Here is a 23365-nt window from a genome sequence, read left to right as displayed (position 1 = left end):
AAAGATTGATTTTAGTTGACATGTTTGATATTTTTCCAGTCTCTTCCAAGGAAGCAGCCAATTCCCAGGTCCCCAGGCCTGAATAACACCAGTGGCTTGAATTCCTGCTCATCAGCGAGAAAACCAGGTACTGGGCTCTGATCCAGAAAAGGTTCTGGTATATTTATTGCTGTCATTAGAGTCATTGTAGTCATTGGGTGCCGCTCATGTGCACATTTTGGTAAGGGTTTGGATATATCTCTATTGTATGTCTACGGCAAAGAGCATGGACATAATTAGAGTTCTATGAGCCATGGGGCAAAACTTGGACCTATGACCTCAGAAGTCCCCCGTCCTGCCCCCATCCTGTAATTTGTTCCCCTTCTTGGCTGCCATCCTGTAATAACGTCCCACATCGTGATCTCTTTACTATAATAATGTCCATCTTCCTTGCTCCTATTCTGTAATAATGTCTCCTGTCCTGGTCCCTATCCTGTAATAATGTCCCCCGGCTTGGCCCCCTATCCATTAATAATGTATCCCATCCTGGTCCCTATTCAATGGTAATGTAACCCCTCCTCATCCCTATCTGGTAATAATGTCCCTGGGAATCCTGGCCCCTTCTTGTAATAATGTTACCTATCCTGGTCCCTTCTTGTGAAAACATACTCCATCCTGAGTGTATTATCCAACATATTAAAAAAAAAAGATTATTCTTACCTCACCGGCTCCCACAGCCAGCAGTGTCTCTTCCTGCTCTATAACTAGTGCAGGCTGGTGGCGGCTCATGGCAAGTGACCTCATGTGCTATCCACGATGGGTATATTGTGGTGTAGTTAGCAGGCAGCTCTCTGTGGCACAATATATTTGAGCTGAATGTACATCCTCAGACATACATTTAACTGAAATTATGTTGGCGTCGCCGGACTCTTTGACTCCACAGGTCTGGTTATGGTCGCACCCACTGAGGCTGCAATTTTTACTTCCGTGGTAAATGAGTTTACATTTAATATTTCTTTTTAACATTTGGTTAGGAATCTTCATGCTGCAGTTCTTAATTCAGATAGAAATTGGATTTGGGAATTTCTTCTCATGTTGAGCCACATTGACTAAAGTTGGCCACAGTGCAGTTTACTGTAGCTGAATGGGATCATTTTCCCCATGTACATATAGGGGTGCACTGAATACTTCATTAGCATTTGTTTTTTTAATATTGAGTCTCGGTCATTGCTATTATACTATTCTAAAAAGAGATTTATGTTTTTTTGTTCCCTCAGATCTGAAAGTACCAACTTCAGATAGTGATTCGGACAATACCACCAGGTAGGACATATATCTTCTCTATTACTAGAGACTTTATGGGGACTAATGATTAGTGGTGGGCTCACATATTGTTATATTTATTTCACAGCTCCGATGACGACATCACTATTAGTGCTAATGAGACTTCTAATAGTGGAGAAACTTTCACAGATAAAAGTAATAACTTCCAGATAAAATTCAGGTTTATGTTATTGTAGAAAGAACAATTCTTAGTTTTTTTTAGATGGACACTTCCATATTGGTAGAACAACTGACTACCATGTTGACTTATGGCCACCGTTGTCTTTACAGAATTTCTTACATCAGAGCAATAAATTTGCTTGGGTTTTGCTGTAAGTCCCATAGACATCAGTAGATGTAAAGAGAGGAGAGAACAAGGCGCAATGGGTGACTCAGTATTGCAATTTGTAGAGGGGTGTGGGGATGGCTACTAACCTTATGAAGTTGTGCACCTCTGCACAACCCCAGTGTAAAGCTCCACAAGCTCCGCTCTGTTGGTGGCTGTCATCTATTTCCAGCGGCGTTCACAGATCCTGATCTCTTGGTGGTATATCACGTGGTCAGGTTAGTAGCATGTAATGCCGAGATAGACGCCCAGCTTCACCAACACCCCCGGCAACGTTCCGGAGGGGTTAAGGCAGCGCAGCTTGGAAAACCAGGGTAGTAATTTTAATTAAATTGCTCCCACAGGTGAAAAAACAATAGATTAAAGGCAGCTCTACCGCACCCCAACAGGGGGAAAAGGACAATCAGTGAATATGAATAGCGGTACCAGAGCGCCAATAACAGGGCAAAAATATTAAAAGGACTGATTTATTAATACACACACAACGCGTTTCGGTGGACACAGCCACCTTCATCAGGTGTGACAAGCAGCAAACAATTGATCCTTATATACATTTGACTAGGTATACAATTACTTAAAAGGGGTGGGGCCAGATACAGAGTAATACCTCTATATTAACCCCTTGAGTTCATATATGCTCAATAGAGTAAAAAGGATTGTTATAAAATAATGCCTAATGAAGCATATAAAAAGGATTCGCTGTAAAAAAAAAAAAAACTTGTGAATCCTATAATCTTAATACTTCATAGGATATATTGTCATCTACCACCCTATATTTTAGATTATATAAAAAAATAATAATAATAATTTTTACATACAACATAAAACAATGCATAAATATAAAGTTATAAAATTACAATCAGTTTCTACCATTGTAATTAGGAAAAGTAGACGAAGAAAGGAAAGAGAAAAAAAAAGAGAAAAAAAAAAAAAAATTTCCAAAAAAAATCCCCCCAAAAAATCCCCCAAAAAAATAAATAAAAAAAATAAAAAATTTTTCTTTAAATTTTTTCTCCTTTCTCTCTCTCCTCCCTCCTCCCCTCCCTCTCTCCTTTCCCCTCTTCCCTCCTTCTCTCTCTCCTCCCCCCTCCTACTCCATATAAAAGATATATATAATAAATTTGCTAAAATATGAAAACAATTATTTAAAAAGTTGTCTTCTCTATATTAAGGTTCAAACCTTCAGGAGACAAGGTTCCCATTTTGAAAATCCAATAATTTTCACGTGTAATGAGACGATTTAGTCTATCAGGGTGTGTATCAACTATATGATCAATGATAGTTAGTTTTAGGTTATTAGGATTTTTTTGATGTTCTTTTAAGAAATGATTAGAAACACTATGTAGGGGAAAGCCGTTTCTAATGTTTTGGCGATGTTTATTTAATCTGGAGTGCATTTCCTGGATAGTGCGGCCAATGTATTGCAGGCCGCAGGTGCACTGGAGCAGATAGATCACATATGAGGACTGACATGTAAGTCTAAAGCGAATGGGATATATCTCTCCAGTGACCGCAGAGACGAATGTTTTGGCTCCGTTATCAATGGATTGACAGCATAAGCATTTAGGGACATTACATTTATAACATCCATTATTGCTAATAGGAGCTGAATGGTTCGGTCTTCTACCAATTGTTGTATTGCTAGGGGCTATATAGTTTCCTAGATTTTTACTCCTCCGATATATGACATGAGGAAATTCCGGTAAATGACCAGTTAATATTGGATCATTACTTAAAATGAACCAGTATTTTTTTAGTAAACTGGATAACACTTGCGTAGGTTTACCATAAGTAGTAATCAGATTTAAACTGAAATCGTTGTTTGGCTCTTGGCTGGTATTCTTGGATTTGTTGATACACAGGTTCTGTGATAGGGATCTAGTTTTGGAGAAAGCATCCTCTAATAATTTCCGGGGGTATCCCTTAGCTCTAAAACGTTTTTGTAAAACCTTAGATTCCAGAAAAAAATCCGAATCATGTGTACAATTTTTTCTGACACGCCAATATTGACCATATGGAATATTTCTAATCCAGCTGGGTAGATGGCCACTGTCAAATTCAAGATAGCTCTTTACATCCACTTCCTTAAAGTGGGTAGATGTGGATATTTTACCCGAATTGTCTATATTTATCTGAAGGTCAAGATATTGAATATTACTCTCAGATATGGTAGAGGTAAAGGAAAGACCCCAGTCGTTAGAGTTTAATTCATCAATAAATTTGGCAGCCTCCACAGTATTTCCCCTCCATATGATAAACAGATCATCTATAAAGCGGCGGTACATAACGATGGGTTTATCGGCGCCGAGGGATTGCGCGATGTGGATAGACTCGAACGCCCCCATATATAGATTTGCATAACTGGGGGCAAACCTCGTCCCCATCGCGCAGCCCCTCAGCTGCCGATACATCACCCCCTCAAAAGAAAATACATTGTTCTCAAGAATGAAAGTTATACCCCTCAATAAAAAGTTTTTTTGAGGATCTTGTAAGTTAGGGTCCTCATCTAGGAATATTTTAATTGCCTGTAAACCCAATACATGTGTGATATTGGAATAAAGAGAGCTTATATCGAGTGTAATAAGAAGACAGCCTGGAAGAGGGGGTAATTCACTCAATAGTCTAATTAAATGTGTGGAATCCTTTAAATGAGAATCTAGGGATAAAACGTACTTCTGTAAAAAAAGATCAATATAGTGGGATAAGTTGGATGTGATAGAATTAATACCAGAAATAATAGGACGTCCAGGGGGATTAAATTTATCTTTATGAATTTTGGGTAAAAAATAAAAATAAGGGACTTTGAATTTTTTAATGTCTAAAAAGGATTTTTCTTTTTTATTGAGGAAGCCAGCTGTAGAGGCCCCTGCTACAAGTCCTTTGTACTCCAAAAAAATGGTTACAGATGGGTCTGCTTCTAATTTCACGTAGTAGTTTGAGTCGTCTAAGATTCTGAGGCCCTCCTTGATGTACCAGCCCCTGTTCATTATCACTGTCCCCCCTCCCTTATCTGCTCTCTTTATAATTATTTCTTTATTATCCTGAAGGGTTTTTAATGCACATTTCTCCTGGTAGCTCAAGTTGTTCACTTTTTTTGAAATTGGGGGGAATGTCCTAAGGTCCCTCAAAATTAATTGTTGGAAAGTTTCAAGGTGTGAACCTTTGTGATGTAATGGATAGAAATTATTTTTCCCCTTCACATTTACATGAGTGAAAGGGTCCAGTAATGGGGGGCCTGGTATATTAGATTCTTGAATGGAGGGGGATACTGTTGAGCATGAACTAATAGGATGTGATTTTCTCTTATCTTCCAATAGAAAATGCCTTTTTAGTGTCAATTTCCTTATAAATTCATTTAAATCACAGAACAAAGTGAAATTATTAAATGGGACAGCTGGACAGAAAGATAATCCTCGACCTAACAAGGATTGTTCAGCTTCAGATAGCACATAGCTAGAAATATTAAAAATACCCCCACAACCGATAGGGGTTTCTATCTGCAGGGAATTTGTATTCTGGTTCATTGGCAAGATTTCATTTTCTTTATATTTGGATTATGTCTCAATTTCGGCATTTGGACTATTTTTGTTATTGAGGCCTCGGGTTTTTCCACTCCCTCTACATTCCCTAAATTTCTTTTTCGTTTTGGACAACGTCCGGGGACCACGTGAAAAAAATGTGTAATTTTCGTTTTATTAGTTTGAGATGCAACTGCATTCTGTGTTTGAGGATTTATCAAGATACTATTTTCATTCAAAATCGGAGATAATTCCAAGGATGTCATTCTGTTTATAGGGGGTTTTATGTGGTTTATACCACTTGTTTTATCAGAGGGTCTCCCTTGATTAAAAATATTCAGTGTATCCGCTAACGGGATCTGTCCAGATAACTCCCCAGCAATAGGAATCTGTATTGCACTAGAAAGCTCTGAGATATTAGATCCACTATGGGATATCTCCTGTGTGTTAATATGTAATGTGAAGTTCAGTTCATCAATATCTGCTACTTGTGTGGAAATAGTAGGCGGATTAGCAATAAATTCTACATCTGCTGCTTGTGTGGATAAAATAGGTGGATCAGTAATCAGTATGGAGGGAGGAGTAATTTCCATACACATTCCCTCTATTATAAGGTCATTATTTTTTTCCAAATTAGAATTAAATGCAGTATTTTTCTTGTAATTATTGTTAATGGATAACTTCTTTTTATGAGTCTCATATATTGCTTGTTGTTTTTTATTCATAAAAAACTGTTTTTGAAAACTATTCACTTGTTTTGTATGGTTATCAGTATCATTGCTTAGAATAGGGGATGATGGATTATCCCTAGTTGTTCTCTGCATAGAGATGATGGGAACAGGTGAAATTTGAAGTGGTGATTGGATTTTTTCTTTTTTAGAGTCTTTTATATCTCTTTCATATTTTTTTGCTTTTTTATTTATTAAATCATTTTCAAACTTAGCCAGTCTTAGTTTTACCTCATTATCTGTGGCAAAATATTCCGTAGATGAAGAAAAGAACTCCAAATCCCCTTTAATTTTAGCTATTGTTTCTAAAGCATGCATAGCCAGAGTATTCCTTTTATCAATCAACAATCTGATCAGTGTTGTTGAGCAATCAGAAATACACCTGTCCCATCTTTCAGTAAAAACAATATCCTGAGGAAAGGATGAATTGAGATTCATTCTCAATCCCTTGGGTATTATGTTATCCTTAATGTAATGTTCTAAAAACATCGTGTCTATGTGATTAGTTATTTCTATTTTGCTATTATTTTCTAAGTTCAAAAACAGTCCACGTAACCTTTTTTGATCTATATCATTCAGCATAGTTGGATTATTATATATGCATCTGTCGCCATCTTTAAAGTCTTTACTAAGGGCTGTATTGATCAGAGATAATCTAAATTTCTCTCTATTGGTCACATAAAAGTCCATAATGATCCAGCAATTTAGATTTTAAAGTCTTAAACACAGTTCTTATCTGTTGATGATTCTGCAAGGTTTTTCCGTCTCTCGATGTGTAGAACAATCTGGGTCGCCCAATTTGCAGCTCCTGGTCTTGAGGCTAAGCCCCCAGCAATAGCAGACTCAATATGTAAAGAGAGGAGAGAACAAGGCGCAATGGGTGACTCAGTATTGCAATTGTTAGAGGGGTGTGAGGATGGCTACTAACCTTATGAAGTTGTGCACCTCTGCACAACCCCAGTGTAAAGCTCCACAAGCTCCGCTCTGTTGGTGGCTGTCATCTATTTCCAGCGGCATTCACAGATCCTGATCTCTCGGTGGTGGATCACGTGGTCAGGTTAGTAGCATGTAACGCCGAGATGGACGCCCAGCTTCACCAACACCCCAGGCAACGTTCCGGAGGGGTTAAGGCAGCGCAGCTTGGAAAACCAGGGGAGTAATTTTAATTAAATTGCTCCCACAGGTGAAAAAACAATAGATTAAAGGCAGCTCTACCGCACCCCAACAGGGGGAAAGGGACAATCAGTGAATATGAATAGCAGTACCAGAGCGCCAATAACAGGGCAAAAATATTAAAAGGACTGATTTATTAATACACACACAACGCGTTTCGGTGGACACAGCCACCTTCATCAGGTGTGACAAGCAGCAAACAATTGATCCTTATATACATTTGACTAGGTATACAATTACTTAAAAGGGGCGGGGCCAGATACAGAGTAATACCTCTATATTAACCCCTTGAGTTCATATATGCTCAATAGAGTAAAAAGGATTGTTATAAAATAATGCCTAATGAAGCATATAGGGTTCTTATAAAAAGGATTCGCTGTAAAAAAAAAAAAAACTTGTGAATCCTATAATCTTAATACTTCATAGGATATATTGTCATCTACCACCCTATATTTTAGATTATATAAAAAAATAATAATAATAATTTTTACATACAACATAAAACAATGCATAAATATAAAGTTATAAAATTACAATCAGTTTCTACCATTGTAATTAGGAAAAGTAGGCGAAGAAAGGAAAGAGAAAAAAAAGGAAAGAGAAAAAAAAAGAGAAAAAAAAAAAATTCCAAAAAAATCCCCCAAAAAATCCCCCAAAAAAATAAATAAAAAAAATAAAAAAATTTTCTTTAAATTTTTTCTCCTTTCTCTCTCTCCTCCCTCCTCCCCTCCCTCTCTCCTTTCCCCTCTTCCCTCCTTCTCTCTCTCCTCCCCCCTCCTCCTCCATATAAAAGATATATATAATAAATTTGCTAAAATATGAAAACAATTATTTAAAAAGTTGTCTTCTCTATATTAAGGTTCAAACCTTCAGGAGACAAGGTTCCCATTTTGAAAATCCAATAATTTTCACGTGTAATGAGACGATTTAGTCTATCAGGGTGTGTATCAACTATATGATCAATGATAGTTAGTTTTAGGTTATTAGGATTTTTTTGATGTTCTTTTAAGAAATGATTAGAAACACTATGTAGGGGAAAGCCGTTTCTAATGTTTTGGCGATGTTTATTTAATCTTGAGTGCATTTCCTGGATAGTGCGGCCAATGTATTGCAGGCCGCAGGTGCACTGGAGCAGATAGATCACATATGAGGACTGACATGTAAGTCTAAAGCGAATGGGATATATCTCTCCAGTGACCGCAGAGACGAATGTTTTGGCTCCGTTATCAATGGATTGACAGCATAAGCATTTAGGGACATTACATTTATAACATTATTGCTAATAGGAGCTGAATGGTTCGGTCTTCTGGGTTTACAGGCAATTAAAATATTCCTAGATGAGGACCCTAACTTACAAGATCCTCAAAAAAACTTTTTATTGAGGGGTATAACTTTCATTCTTGAGAACAATGTATTTTCTTTTGAGGGGGTGATGTATCGGCAGCTGAGGGGCTGCGCGATGGGGACGAGGTTTGCCCCCAGTTATGCAAATCTATATATGGGGGCGTTCGAGTCTATCTATCGAGTCTATGTGTTTTCATATTTTAGCAAATTTATTATATATATCTTTTATATGGAGGAGGAGGGGGGAGGAGAGAGAGAAGGAGGGAAGAGGGGAAAGGAGAGAGGGAGGGGAGGAGGGAGGAGAGAGAGAAAGGAGAAAAAATTTAAAGAAAAAATTTTTATTTTTTTTATTTATTTTTTTGGGCGATTTTTTTGGGGATTTTTTTGGAATTTTTTTATTTTTTTATTTTTTTCTCTTTTTTTTTCTCTTTCCTTTCTTCGTCTACTTTTCCTAATTACAATGGTAGAAACTGATTGTAATTTTATAACTTTATATTTATGCATTGTTTTATGTTGTATGTAAAAATTATTATTATTTTTTTTTTATATAATCTAAAATATAGGGTGGTAGATGACAATATATCCTATGAAGTATTAAGATTATAGGATTCACAAGTTTTTTTTTTTTACAGCGAATCCTTTTTATAAGAACCCTATATGCTTCATTAGGCATTATTTTATAACAATCCTTTTTACTCTATTGAGCATATATGAACTCAAGGGGTTAATATAGAGGTATTACTCTGTATCTGGCCCCGCCCCTTTTAAGTAATTGTATACCTAGTCAAATGTATATAAGGATCAATTGTTTGCTGCTTGTCACACCTGATGAAGGTGGCTGTGTCCACCGAAACGTGTTGTGTGTGTATTAATAAATCAGTCCTTTTAATATTTTTGCCCTGTTATTGGCGCTCTGGTACCGCTATTCATATTCACTGATAGACATCAGTAGAGTCTTTTACAAGTGCCCCCACATCTCCATTGAAACCTATGAAAGTTACCATGACATAGCAAATAAGGTCATGGGACGTCTAGTTTCATGTTAGATGGAGGCCCCACTGGACAGACCTTTACTTTTGATCTGCCATAAATAACTAATATGATAGTATTACCTGTGCAGAACATATTAAGTGACTTAACTTTTCATATCTAGTTGGAAATCATCTAATCTTAGCTTCCATTTATTTCCTGAAAACCATTGTTAGAATGGTTGAGATTTTTGAGGGTCCACACTCCGGCTACATAGGACATGTTCTCTTCTAATCTTCTACTGAACATAGAAATCATATAATCAATAAGGACAGTTTAACTGAGCAGCAGGTGGGGTAGACGTCTGCTAAAACTCCTGGGTCCTGTTGGGTTTGGACCTCATTATCATGTCCGATTCTGGTCCTAATGTTGGATCCTGAGGATCTCTGGTAGTCTGGTCAGTGATGTATTCTGCTCTGGCTTAAACATATATTTGCAGTCTTATTGGCTCTCCAGACTCCATGTTTATAGACCCCTCTCTAGTATAGACCTGTATACTGACATGTCTTATCATCAGCTTTGAGCCTAAAACTTAGAAAAATATTTTCACTGTTCCATATTTCTGAACAGATAATGAACCATCTGATGCTGAGGAGAGCTCCGACACAGAGGAGAGGTGAGTTATGTTGTACATAAATATCTCTATATAAAACCATGAACTAGGTAAGAAATGTTTCTTGTGAATTTATAAATGATTCCTTATTTTTCCCAGTATGCCGATGTGCAAAATCCCTGGTTGTTTCCTGGAAGACATTATATCACCAAGTTCCATCTACGTGACAAACTTCCAGGAGAATAAAGAGGAGCTAGCACAAGAACTGTATCAGCTGTATAATGAAACAGTCTTCTTTAATCAGGTATGCTTTTATCCGTATCTGGGTTATACATGACAAATACATCATCTCCCTCCTCCAACAATTATTTCCAAGAAAAGTGGCTTTAGCTTTCTGGAGGGCACCTTAATACCTTGGTTACACTTCTGAAAATGAGTTATTGAAAATCTGTGGAAAACCTTGTTCTTATCTATGGAATGAGTGGAGACCTACATGATATCCACCATTCACAGACATAGAGATTCTCAGATTATGGTTTGAAGTTGAAAGGATTTTTACATTTATAAATAAATCCATTTAGTTGACATTTGGACATTTTATAAGTTTATTTTTGTTGTTGCTGTCACAACTTGGACTTCTCACAATACCCCATGCCCCATATAAGAAGACCTGTAAAGTAAATTACATATGAGCGTTGGGTGCTTTGATAGATTGGGACCTAAGAGTTTACAGATTTAATGAAAATTGTTTCCTCTTTTTAGCTTCCTGAAAAAATGAAAATTGTGTGGAATAAGGGACTGAAAACAACATCCGGACGAAGCGGTAACATACAGAAGAATAACCAACGTTATTCCGTTATTCAGGTTTCCGATAAAGTCTTGGATTCTGCCGGTAGGTTTCACATCACTTCCAGCAGCTTCATAAGATAACGTGTATACATGGTAAAAAGCTGCTACTTGGGATATCATACATCTCATATACTCATTGAGAAGAACTAAGTACACCCTCTTTGAATTCCATGGATTTACATCAGGACAAAATAAAAAAGCATTTGGTGCTTTGAATGTCTTAAAGTTAAGGAAATACAACCTCAGGAAACAACAACTCCTGATAAATAACTCTGTGACATTATGTATTTGACAAAAACTAGGCCAACATAGAAAAGCAGTGTGTGAAAAATTAAGTACACCTTTGTTGCTTTAATTGGAATTAATACGTTTTGCAGCAGCCATATGCTGCTAATAATATGAACTAAAAGGGAACCTGTAAGGTCCAATAATGCTATTAACCTGCAGATAAAGGGTTATTGTATAGGATAATAGTGCTATGAGAGTGCCCGGCCGCAGTACTGAAAGTGCAGCACCCGGGAGAAAATGAACTTTACTTCATCCAGGAGCTGCCGGCTTGCAGAGAACCGGCATACTCAGAGCAATTACAGTCACCGGTCACTGAGAGCGACGACTGTAAGCACATCCCGGCACTGACTGACAGCCAGCTCTACTGTGCACAGTTCAGTGTGGCTCTCAGTCAGTGTCAGGGTGTTTTTACAGACACCGCTCTCAGTGCTCTAAGTGGTGACTGTAATTGATCCAGGCATGTCTGCATGTGTAGCACCCTGAGGATTCGGCTGCTACAGGGGTATTACACCTCAAGCCAGAGGTGTGGTATTCCACTCCCGGGTAAGGATGGAGTGTGGACCAGGACTCAGTAGGCTGCATGCACTACATACATCCCATTTCCGGGGGACAGAACTACGGTACTCCCACCAGTATATGTGCAGGTACGACAGCGTCTGTCCCTGGCTGGAGTGGGAGGGGGGTGGAACATCCCAGTAGTGTAGGGGCAGATAGGGGGAGTAGTCTGGGTAAAGCTAGGAGCTCATTGGGTGCTAGTCACCTGGGCTCACACATAGAGGGAGTATATATGGTGGGCACCAGGGGCGGAACTACCGCCCGTGCAGCCGGTTCATTGAACGGGGGCCCCGAGGGAGAGGGGGCCCCTCCAGCCTCCAGCAGGGCCGCCATCAGGGCATGACTGCCCTGACTCCAGTATGGGGCCCGGCCGGTAGGGGCCCCCTCGGGGGCCCCCCTCTTGTGCGTCTCTCTCCGGGGCCCCATGCTATGCGCCGGGTCCGGGACATTTCAGCGCTGAGCTGCGCTGTTGCAGCAGCGCCTTGATGATTCCCCTGACTTCCGGTCATGTGACGGTGCCGTCACATGGCCGGAAGTCAGGAGAACCTGCTGTCAGCGATTTGGACGAGCGCCAGGATTCTGCAGGGATCGCATGGGGGTAAGTATAACAAGTTTTATTTTTTTTTAAAATACAATTAACTAGGAGTGGAGAGATGGGAGAAGCACATGTGTGTGTGTGTGTGTATGTGTGTGTGGGGGGGGAGATGGGAGATGCACATGTGTGTGTGTGTGTGGGGGGGGGAGATGGGAGATGCACATGTGTGTGTGTGTGTGGGGGGGGGGAGATGGGAGATGCACATGTGTGTGTGTGTGGGGGGGGGGAGATGGGAGATGCACATGTGTGTGTGTGTGTGTGTGTGTGGGGGGGGGGAGATGGGAGATGCACATGTGTGTGTGTGGGGGGGAGATGGGAGATGCACATGTGTGTGTGTGGGGGGGAGATGGGAGATGCACATGTGTGTGGGGGGGGAGATGGGAGATGCACGTGTGTGTGGGGGGGGGGAGATGGGAGATGCACATGTGTGTGGGGGGGGAGATGCACATGTGTGTGGGGGGGGAGATGGGAGATGCACATGTGTGTGGGGGGGAGATGGGAGATGCACATGTGTGTGGGGGGGAGATGGGAGATGCACATGTGTGTGGGGGGGAGATGGGAGATGCACATGTGTGTGGTGGGGGGGGAGATGGGAGATGCACATGTGTGTGGTGGGGGGGGAGATGGGAGATGCACATGTGTGTGGGGGGGGGAGATGGGAGATGCACATGTGTGTGGGGGGGGAGATGGGAGATGCACATGTGTGTGGGGGGGGGAGATGGGAGATGCACATGTGTGTGGGGGGGGGAGATGGGAGATGCACATGTGTGTGGGGGGGGAGATGGGAGATGCACATGTGTGTGGGGGGGGGAGATGGGAGATGCACATGTGTGTGGGGGGGGGAGATGGGAGATGCACATGTGTGTGGGGGGGGAGATGGGAGATGCACATGTGTGTGGGGGGGGGGAGATGGGAGATGCACATGTGTGTGGGGGGGGGAGATGGGAGATGCACATGTGTGTGGGGGGGGAGATGGGAGATGCACATGTGTGGGGGGGAGATGGGAGATGCACATGTGTGGGGGGAGATGGGAGATGCACATGTGGTGGAGGGGGATGAGAGAGGGGCACATGTGGGGGAGGGGGATGAGAGAGGGGCACATGTGGGGGAGGGGGATGAGAGAGGGGCACATGTGGGGGAGGGGGATGAGAGAGGGGCACATGTGGGGGGGAGGGGGATGAGAGAGGGGCACATGTGGGGGGGAGGGGGATGAGAGAGGGGCACATGTGGGGGGGAGGGGGATGAGAGAGGGGCACATGTGGGGGGGAGGGGGATGAGAGAGGGGCACATGTGGGGGGGAGGGGGATGAGAGAGGGGCACATGTGGGGGGGAGGGGGATGAGAGAGGGGCACATGTGGGGGGGAGGGGGATGAGAGAGGGGCACATGTGGGGGGGAGGGGGATGAGAGAGGGGCACATGGAGGGGGGAGGGGGATGAGAGAGGGGCACATGGAGGGGGATGAGAGCTGCACATGGGGGAATTGGGAGTAGGGGGATAATGAGCTGCACATAACGAATGTGGGGTGGGGGAGAGTAAATGATAAATGATGATGGGGTGGGGAGAGCACGGACATGATATAATGAATTGGGGCAGGGGGTGCATGTAAATATTGAATGCGGGGAGCAGGAAGTATAGAGTAGGGGGCGTTGCGGATGCAGGAGTGTGACTGGTAACAAATTGGCGGAAAGAGTAGAGGTTCTAATTAAATTATATATTAAGTGCCTATTTACAGTTAATGGGGGCACAGTGGTGGATTACAATTTATATTTGGAATGGTAGGTTGTATAATAACTAACCATATATTGATGGTGGATGCACGTCTGTATTCAGCTGCGTAATGTAGAAGTTGGGGAATGTGCTCTAGATAACTGTGTTATTTTATGCAGAGACGAGTGATGGCGGTCTGTGCTGGATGAAGGAGAAAAGCGAAGATGAAGGACTTCACCTAGAGACGTCACCGGTGAGTCAGTCTATTACATGTACACTGTGTATAATGTCACTGGTGATCACTGTATTACCTGTACACTGACACTATATACAGAGCTCCTGTGTATAATGTCACTGGTGATCACTGTATTACCTGTACACTGACACTATATACAGAGCTCCTGTGTATAATTTCACTGGTGATCACTGTATTACCTGTACACTGACACTATATACAGAGCTCCTGTGTATAATGTCACTGGTGATCCCTGTATTACCTGTACACTGACACTATATACAGAGCTCCTGTGTATAATGTCACTGATGATCACTGTATTACCTGTACACTATATACAGAGCTCCTGTGTATAATGTCACTGTATTACCTGTACACTGACACTATATACAGAGCTCCTGTGTATAATTTCACTGGTGATCACTAGATTACCTGGACACTTACGTTATACATACCATGTATAGAGCTCCCGTGTATAATGACACTTATGGTAATATTAGTAATGTGGTGGTAATATTAGTAATGTAGTGGTAATATGTGGTCTGGTCATGGTGTGGCAGTTTTTCTCCCTTCTGTGTGGTATTATTCGGTCACTATGTTGTGGTAATATGTGGTCTGGTCATGGTGTGGCGGTATTCCCTGTATGTGGTATTATTGGTCATTTAAAAAAAAAATGTATATGACACATTCCCTTAAAGAAAACTAAATAAAAATATATCTAAAAAGAGTATTGGATATTTTAAGAAAATTTTAATAGGTTAGAGTAGGGCCCGCCCAGAAGAGTCTACCTTATCGTGGTGGCGGCTTTAAAAATCTTTTGGCCAAAACAAAAGCTGATGGCTATGTATGTGGCGCCGTCACATGGCCGAACGTCAGGAGAACCTGGTGGCAGCGACGTGGACGAGCGCCAGGATTCTGCAGGGATTGCATGGGGGTAAGTATAACAAGTTTTATTTTTTTTAAATACAATTAATTAACTAGGAGTGGGGGGAATCAGAGATGCACATGGGGGGGATGAGAGATGCACATGGGGGGGGATGAGAGATGCACATGGGGGGGGGATGAGAGATGCACATGGGGGGGGGATGAGAGATGCACATGGGGGGGGGATGAGAGATGCACATGGGGGGGGATGAGAGATGCACATGGGGGGGATGAGAGATGCACATGGGGGGGATGAGAGATGCACATGGGGGGGATGAGAGATGCACATGGGGGGGATGAGAGATGCACGGAGGGGGATGAGAGATGCACATGGGGGGGATGAGAGATGCACGGGGGGTGAGAGCTGCACATGGGTGGGATGAGAGCTGCACATGGGGGGGTGAGAGATGCACATGGGGGGTTATGTTTACATAACTTTGTTGCCTTATGAAGGGCAGGGGGGGCCCCCCAAAATTTCTTGCACAGGGGCCCACTACAGTCTGTGTCCGCCCCTGGTGGGCACCATCTTAGGACAGGGTCTTTTTAGCCTGAGGAGCAGAGCAGAGGAGCTCAGCCAGGAGGGCTGACAGGGAGCTGTGGCTCCGGCTGGGCCCAGCTCCAGAGCCAAGCCTGCAGAGGGAGAGAGGAGAAAAGAAGGACCCAGAGAGAAAGACAAGAAGGGAACCCCAAGACCCCAGAATAAAGACAAAAGGGTGAAGGGTTGGCGGACAAGGGTACCGGATCCCAAGCTGGCAGAGGCCAAAACAAACCTTAGCCAGGAACCGGAGGTCGTGGGCAGGATCTGCCACGACCCTCACCAAATCCACCAGAATGGCACACCGAGCATAGGGTCAGGGAAGCCAGGGAAGGTTCAACCAACAAGAGACCCGAGGGAGCCGGACACAGGTGGATCCCTGGTGGGAACAGCCAGAGAGAGAGAGAGAGTCAGAAGGGAGCTCAGGACCACGCTCCGGAATCGCCTGGGGGTTAGCCGAGTCGAGGACCTGGTGGACGCAGCACGGCTCGGGTGGTCACTCAAGGCCAGAGTGACCAAAAGAACACCAGTAAGTAAAAACCCTGAACTGCATCTCCTGACTCTGAGTCTTCTCTCTGCATCATCACAACCCCCATCATCCACACCTGCTGCCCTGAGGCCATACCCCTCCCGTTGGGGGTTATACCATCACTGCTGCACATATACCACCGGCCTCAGCAGACTGCTGTGCAGCGGCGGCGTCAAAGCCGCACTCAACGGGTGGCGTAGTCGACAATCAAGTTAACATCTACTGCCATAGACTGCCACTTAGTTTGACACCCTGGGCACGGACCGGGTCACCGCCACAAGGACTACTACCCCTATCCAGATCCGGCTCCGGGTATCCCTTGCACATGGCCCAGGGGGTGCGTCAACTTTGGCGTAGTCGGCAGGATAACGTGCCCGCAACCACCGGGTACTGCGTGCCTGAAGAAAAGTTCATATTTACCGTAAAAAGAAGTCTCCCGCCAATTCCGGAGGGTCCCCGCCATCGGACGCCATCTCGGATCGTTTCCCGCCATTTGCCCGCCTTCTGCAGTCTTTTCCCGCCATCCACAGAGTTTCCCGCCACTGGGAAGCGGTTCCCGCCATTTCAGAAGATTTCCCGCCCTGGCAGAGCGGACGCCATTATGGGCGTGCCAGAGGGTGGCAAGAGTCCACCTCCCATCGTGGGCCAGGACCAAGAATGGCGCCAAAAACGAAGACCGCCCCCAACAGCAGAGACTGCAATGATTGAGATGTCCATCAGCGTGGGGGGTCTGCCCCTGGAACTGACAATCACCAAGTTGCCCGAGGACCGCCCTCAATGTGGGCGGAGACAGAACAAAAGAGAGAAGATGGGAGCAGCTTAGAGAAGTCTGGAGGAGCCGTACCCGGAGATGGAGGGAGAGGCAGGCAGCACCGACCCTGTGGTCAGGAGCCTGATGCAAGCTACCACTCCACAAGACCTGGTGGAGATCCTGGCACAGCTCCCCCGAGACCGGGAGCGTGCACAGACCGCGCTGGAGGGCCTCGCACGGAGGATGGCCCAGGTGCAGCGAGAAACGCTGACGGAGTGGAGCAGGGAGATGGCCCAGCAGGCTGGAACCCGCCAGCGGAGCACACCACCTGCAACGAGGAGCACGCCTGCCCCTGAAGAGGATGCAGAAGGGACGGAGGCCGGAGACGACGCCGCAGAGGGAGCTGAAGAGACGGAGGCAAGTAAAGGGGACGTCACTACCCCAAGCCCAGCCACCGTAAGCCTACCCCCACTCCCCGTCGCAGAGCCCGAAGTCCCACTGATCGTGCCCGTTGCCGCACTGCTACCGCTCCAGACTAGGCCCCAAGCAGGAGCCGCGACCACGCCCCCTGTGACGTCACGCGCCTCAACCCTGAGCGCGGCCAAGCAGGAGACGCCACCGGCCTGGTCGCAAGGCCGAGTGCCCCCGGGCGCCGCCGTCTTCACGGTGCCCTTTACCTTCAGGGTACCCCAAGCCTGGTCGCAAGGCCTAGTGATCCCGGGCGCCGCTGCCACCACCGCGCCCTCAACTTCCACTGTGCCGCACCTGGGTGAAGACTTGTTTGCCCAACACACTTGCCCGGATGGGCAGCCCTTTGAGTGGCCACCGGAGTACTACCATCCCCGACTCCGGAAGGAAAGGCCCCTGGATGAGCCCCTGATCCCGGCTCCGGCGCCCGCCAAGATCACCCCACTCTCGCTGGAGGAAGCGCAGTTTGCGTGGGACCCCACTGGAGGAGACCTCATCGGGTTCACTCAAGAGACCCGGGCGGCTGCAGCGGAGCGTGCAGAGTGCTGCCGCCAGCAGTTGGAAGTCTTTGAGCGAGAACGGAGAGAGAGACGGGTCCGCGAGGAGCGGCTGCAAGTAAAGAGTGCAGAACAAAAGAGCCGGACCCGAAGGAACCCCCGTGCAGCCCACGGTCCCCGTGCCACCGGGACTGTAATCAAATTCCAACTGCAGCACGGTTGGGGCTTCATCAGAGATCATCACACCCCCGGCGACGTCTTCGTGACCAGAAGAGATGTCGAGTCCCACCTACCGGAGGGACACAGAGGTCGTGACCTTTACCTGGGTGATGAGGTCACCTTCACCCGGCACCAATGTGCCAAAGGACCCTATGCCCTTCATGTACACCGACTGACAGAGAAAGAGCTGAGGTGTCAGGAGGAGCAAGAGGACCCGGACGGGTCTGAAGGGTACACGGAGGAAGGAGCTGGAGGACGTCGCCACTGATGTACAGTAGGAGCACTGTAAATAGTTACCCGTGAAGGTACAATAACTGTTACCATTATAGTCCCCGTTGGGACCAGTGAACTGTTCCAGTGTGTCCCATCTCCCCACAGGCTGAGGACTGTGAGCAGCCATCCCTTTTTCCCCACTGGCCGAGGACTGAGAGCGGCCATATCCCCTTGTATATAGTTGCGCTTCCTAAAGTGCCCCCTACCGGTTTTATAGGAAACTGTTTTTTCTACCAGAGACTGTGGCACTTACCTGGTCACAATTTGCACAAGTGGCCAGAGGTCAAAAATGTTTTATATGAAGAGTATTATGCTGCTGATATATATATAGTGTTTTATATGTTTATGATGTTTTTGCAAAAATTTTGTATGTTTTTGGATATTTTGCTCTTTTACAGCCCGAGGACGTGCTGTGATTTACCAGGGGGGAATGTAGCACCCTGAGGATTCGGCTGCTACAGGGGTATTACACCTCAAGCCAGAGGTGTGGTATTCCACTCCCGGGTAAGGATGGAGTGTGGACCAGGACTCAGTAGGCTGCATGCACTACATACATCCCATTTCCGGGGGACAGAACTACGGTACTCCCACCAGTATATGTGCAGGTACGACAGCGTCTGTCCCTGGCTGGAGTGGGAGGGGGGTGGAACATCCCAGTAGTGTAGGGGCAGATAGGGGGAGTAGTCTGGGTAAAGCTAGGAGCTCATTGGGTGCTAGTCACCTGGGCTCACACATAGAGGGAGTATATATGGTGGGCACCATCTTAGGACAGGGTCTTTTTAGCCTGAGGAGCAGAGCAGAGGAGCTCAGCCAGGAGGGCTGACAGGGAGCTGTGGCTCCGGCTGGGCCCAGCTCCAGAGCCAAGCCTGCAGAGGGAGAGAGGAGAAAAGAAGGACCCAGAGAGAAAGACAAGAAGGGAACCCCAAGACCCCAGAATAAAGACAAAAGGGTGAAGGGTTGGCGGACAAGGGTACCGGATCCCAAGCTGGCAGAGGCCAAAACAAACCTTAGCCAGGAACCGGAGGTCGTGGGCAGGATCTGCCACGACCCTCACCAAATCCACCAGAATGGCACACCGAGCATAGGGTCAGGGAAGCCAGGGAAGGTTCAACCAACAAGAGACCCGAGGGAGCCGGACACAGGTGGATCCCTGGTGGGAACAGCCAGAGAGAGAGTCAGAAGGGAGCTCAGGACCACGCTCCGGAATCGCCTGGGGGTTAGCCGAGTCCAGGACCTGGTGGACGCAGCACGGCTCGGGTGGTCACTCAAGGCCAGAGTGACCAAAAGAACACCAGTAAGTAAAAACCCTGAACTGCATCTCCTGACTCTGAGTCTTCTTTCTGCATCATCACAACCCCCATCATCCACACCTGCTGCCCTGAGGCCATACCCCTCCCGTTGGGGGTTATACCATCACTGCTGCACATATACCACCGGCCTCAGCGGATTGCTCTGCAGCGGCGGCGTCAAAGCCGCACTCAACGGGTGGCGTAGTCGACAATCAAGTTAACATCTACTGCCATAGACTGCCACTTAGTTTGACACCCTGGGCACGGACCGGGTCACCGCCACAAGGACTACTACCCCTATCCAGATCCGGCTCCGGGTATCCCTTGCACATGGCCCAGGGGGTGCGTCACATGACTGACAGCCGGCAGCTTCTGTGGGAAATAAAGTTCATTTTCTTCCTGGTGTCACACTTCCAGTGCTGTGGCCAGGCACCTTCATAGCACTAGTGACCTGCTGATTAACCCTATATCTGCAGGTTAACAGCACTACCGGAACTGACAGGTTCCCATTAATTAACTGTTCATCCACATGGGCTTGCTTACCAAGCTATTGATTCTTGGGATGCATCTAATTTTTCTCACAGTTTTTGATAAATAAATAATGACATGGAGTTGTTCATCTCAGATTGTATCTCCCTTCTTTGAAGATCTTCTAAGGACCACATATGTTTTATTATATCCTGATATGTAAAACCAAAGACTTCAAACAGGGTGTACTTAGTTCATCTCATGCCTGTATAAACTCTTTTATTTTCAGAGCGATTGCGATCCACACTTGCACACAAGATGTGCCATGCTGCCTGCTGGTTGATCAACGGTGAAATTAACGACAACCATGGACCGTTATGGCAGGATTATGCAAAAAGCATCAAATATATCCATCCTGAGCTGCCAGACGTGACGAAGTATCACAATTATATCATAAAGTATAACTTCTACTATCAATGTACTTTATGTAATAACAAGTAAGTAAATCTCATGATTCTATACCTCATGAAACGCAATCACTGTGGAATGACACCGGTGCGGCTCTGTTGGTATTACGCTTCTATATTTTACTACTATCAGAGTAGACTGACGTCTGGAAGCTGTAGGGTTGAGGATGCTACATATTATATTTTGTTGCCTACAGACAGTTCTTCATATTTTTTTTTACAATTTATACTTTTTGATACAATCCATGGTACTAACCAACATTCATGCCAGTCTGTTAACCAATATTCCTTCTATCTTTGTAGATGCGGGCGTTTCAATAAAATACCAAAGAATAAATGTTATTGCCGCCGCTGTGGAGCTCGAATACATCAACTGGCCACCACGTTAGGATGTCACAGCAACAAGAGCAACTCAGGGTGAAGAGACAAGGCGGACAGCTCTCCTCGCTATACAGTACAAGGCTGAAGAAGCGATGGATGGAGCTGTTGTAACGGAAACAACTTGTCTGAATTACGTTTTGGGCAGCACGGTGGCTCAGTGGTTAGCACTGAAGCCTTGCAGCACTGGGGTCCGGGGATCCAATCCCGCCAAGACAACATCTGCAAGGAGTTTGTATGTTCTCCCCGTGATTGCGTGGGTTTCCTCCGGGTACTCCGGTTTCCTCCCACACTCTAAAGACATATGGATAGGGAGTTTACATTGTAAGCCACAACAATACCAATAATTAGATTGTGAGCCATTACAATAATTAAAATATAAAATTAAGTTTAACATCTGAACTGAATAATGTATTAAATAACCTGATTCATTGCTTTCCCACCCATCTCATGATGATTAGAGCTCACCAGCTCCAGATAACAGGTGACAAGCAGAAAACGTATCACTTACAAGAGGCATTTCTCATTTAAACTCCTCCGTATCAGAACCTGGTGCTCCACAAGTTACCAATCATCAGAGGTCTTACCCCAAATATTTCAGGACCAATATTTAGGTCTGGATCAGCCTCATTTATAACTCCATTAGTAGTACAGCTCCAATATGTTAGGATGTCTACTAGACAAGATCTAACTGATAAGTGTCCGATTATCATATCACTACTAGTGATGAGCAAACGTGCTCGCCACTGCTCGATACTCGATAGAGCATTGGGGTGCTCGGGTAAGCTCCTTACTCAATCTAGTATTGCGGGCGATCGAGCGCCATGCTGAAGTCCCCGCCCTGCATGTTTCTCAGCTGTTAGACAGCCAATAAACATGTTGGGATTTTCTGCCATACACGGTAATGCCGTAGCCATGTTGGCTACTGGCTTTACTGTGATTGGCCTGCCGCATCGCGTCATTGGGTCTTATTGTCACACACAATGTAGGAAGACTAAGTGCAACAAGAAGAAAAGAGGGGAAGGAAGGCCAAACACTAGAGAAAGGGGGAGTTGAGACCCCTAGGCAGATCTAATAATGCCCTGCCTACCCTACCATTCCTATATTGGTTTCACACCAATCGCCAAGCAGGAAACCTAAGCCCTGTTTATACCCAAAGAGCTTGGCCCAAGATAGGGAGGTGGAGGGGGTGAGCACTAGTCAGGCCCCACTACAAACTAAAGACAACAAGGTAGTCAAACAAAGGGGATAATTTAGCTTGAGCAGACACCAGAGGAGCAACGCCAACAGTCCTCCAAGGGCACCAGAGAAGAATCTTAGCCGACTGCTAGTACTCCAAGTCAGAGCCAATGAAAATAAAAATATCACCGGTGAAACCCTGAAGCAGACTGAGAGTTTTTAAACACCCATACTAGGGTGTGTCAATCTGAGCAGAAGGGAGGTAGCCGCTGGGTCCTAATAGCAGATGAATTAAGACAGCGTCTGCAATGCCGGACGCAGTGACCTTCTACAAACAGATCCAGAGCGACTGTCTGTTGCATCAGACACACCCGTGACACTTATATAAGACTCGGTGACGCGATGCTCGGCCCCCACTCCTCTTGAAGCAGTTCAGGGAGAGTTCATAGAATCATAGAATCATAGAATCATAGAATGGTAGAGTTGGAAGGGACCTCCTGGGTCATCTGGTCCAACCCCCTGCTCAAAGCAGGATTCACTAGATCATCTCAGACAGATGTCTGTCCAGCCTCTGTTTGAAAACGTCCATTGAAGGGGAACTCACCACCTCTCGTGGCAGCCTGTTCCACTCATTAATCACCCTAACTGTCAAAAAGTTTTTTCTAACATCTAATCTGTGTCTCCTCCCATTTAGTTTCATCCCATTGCTTCTAGTCTTTCCTTGTGCAAATGAGAATAAAGATGATCCTTCTACAATGTGACAGCCCTTGACATATTTGTAGACAGCTATTAAGTCTCCTCTCAGTCTTCTTTTTTGCAAGCTAAACATTCCCAAATCCTGCAACCGTTCCTCATAGGACATGGTTTGCAGACCAGTCACCATTCTGGTCGCTCTTCTCTGAACTTGCTCCAGTTTGTCTATGTCTTTTTTAAAATGTGGTGCCCAAAACTGTACACAGTATTCCAGATGAGGTCTGACCAAAGAGGAGTAAAGACCGATAATGACTTCACGTGATCTAGACTGTATGCTTCTGTTAATACATCCCAGAATTGTATTTGCCTTTTTTGCTGCTGCATCACACTGTTGACTCATGTTCAGTCTATGATCTATTAGTATACCTAAGTCTTTTTCACATGTACTGTTGCTTAGCTCTATTCCTCCCATT

The sequence above is a fragment of the Phyllobates terribilis genome, unplaced genomic scaffold, assembly GCF_046119375.1.
Source record: "Phyllobates terribilis strain yellow unplaced genomic scaffold, ASM4611937v1 Scaffold_297__1_contigs__length_2349677, whole genome shotgun sequence".
NCBI classification, from domain to species: domain Eukaryota; kingdom Metazoa; phylum Chordata; class Amphibia; order Anura; family Dendrobatidae; genus Phyllobates; species Phyllobates terribilis.
The sequence above is the reverse complement of the archived record's forward strand: the minus strand, read 5'-3'. Positions refer to the sequence as shown.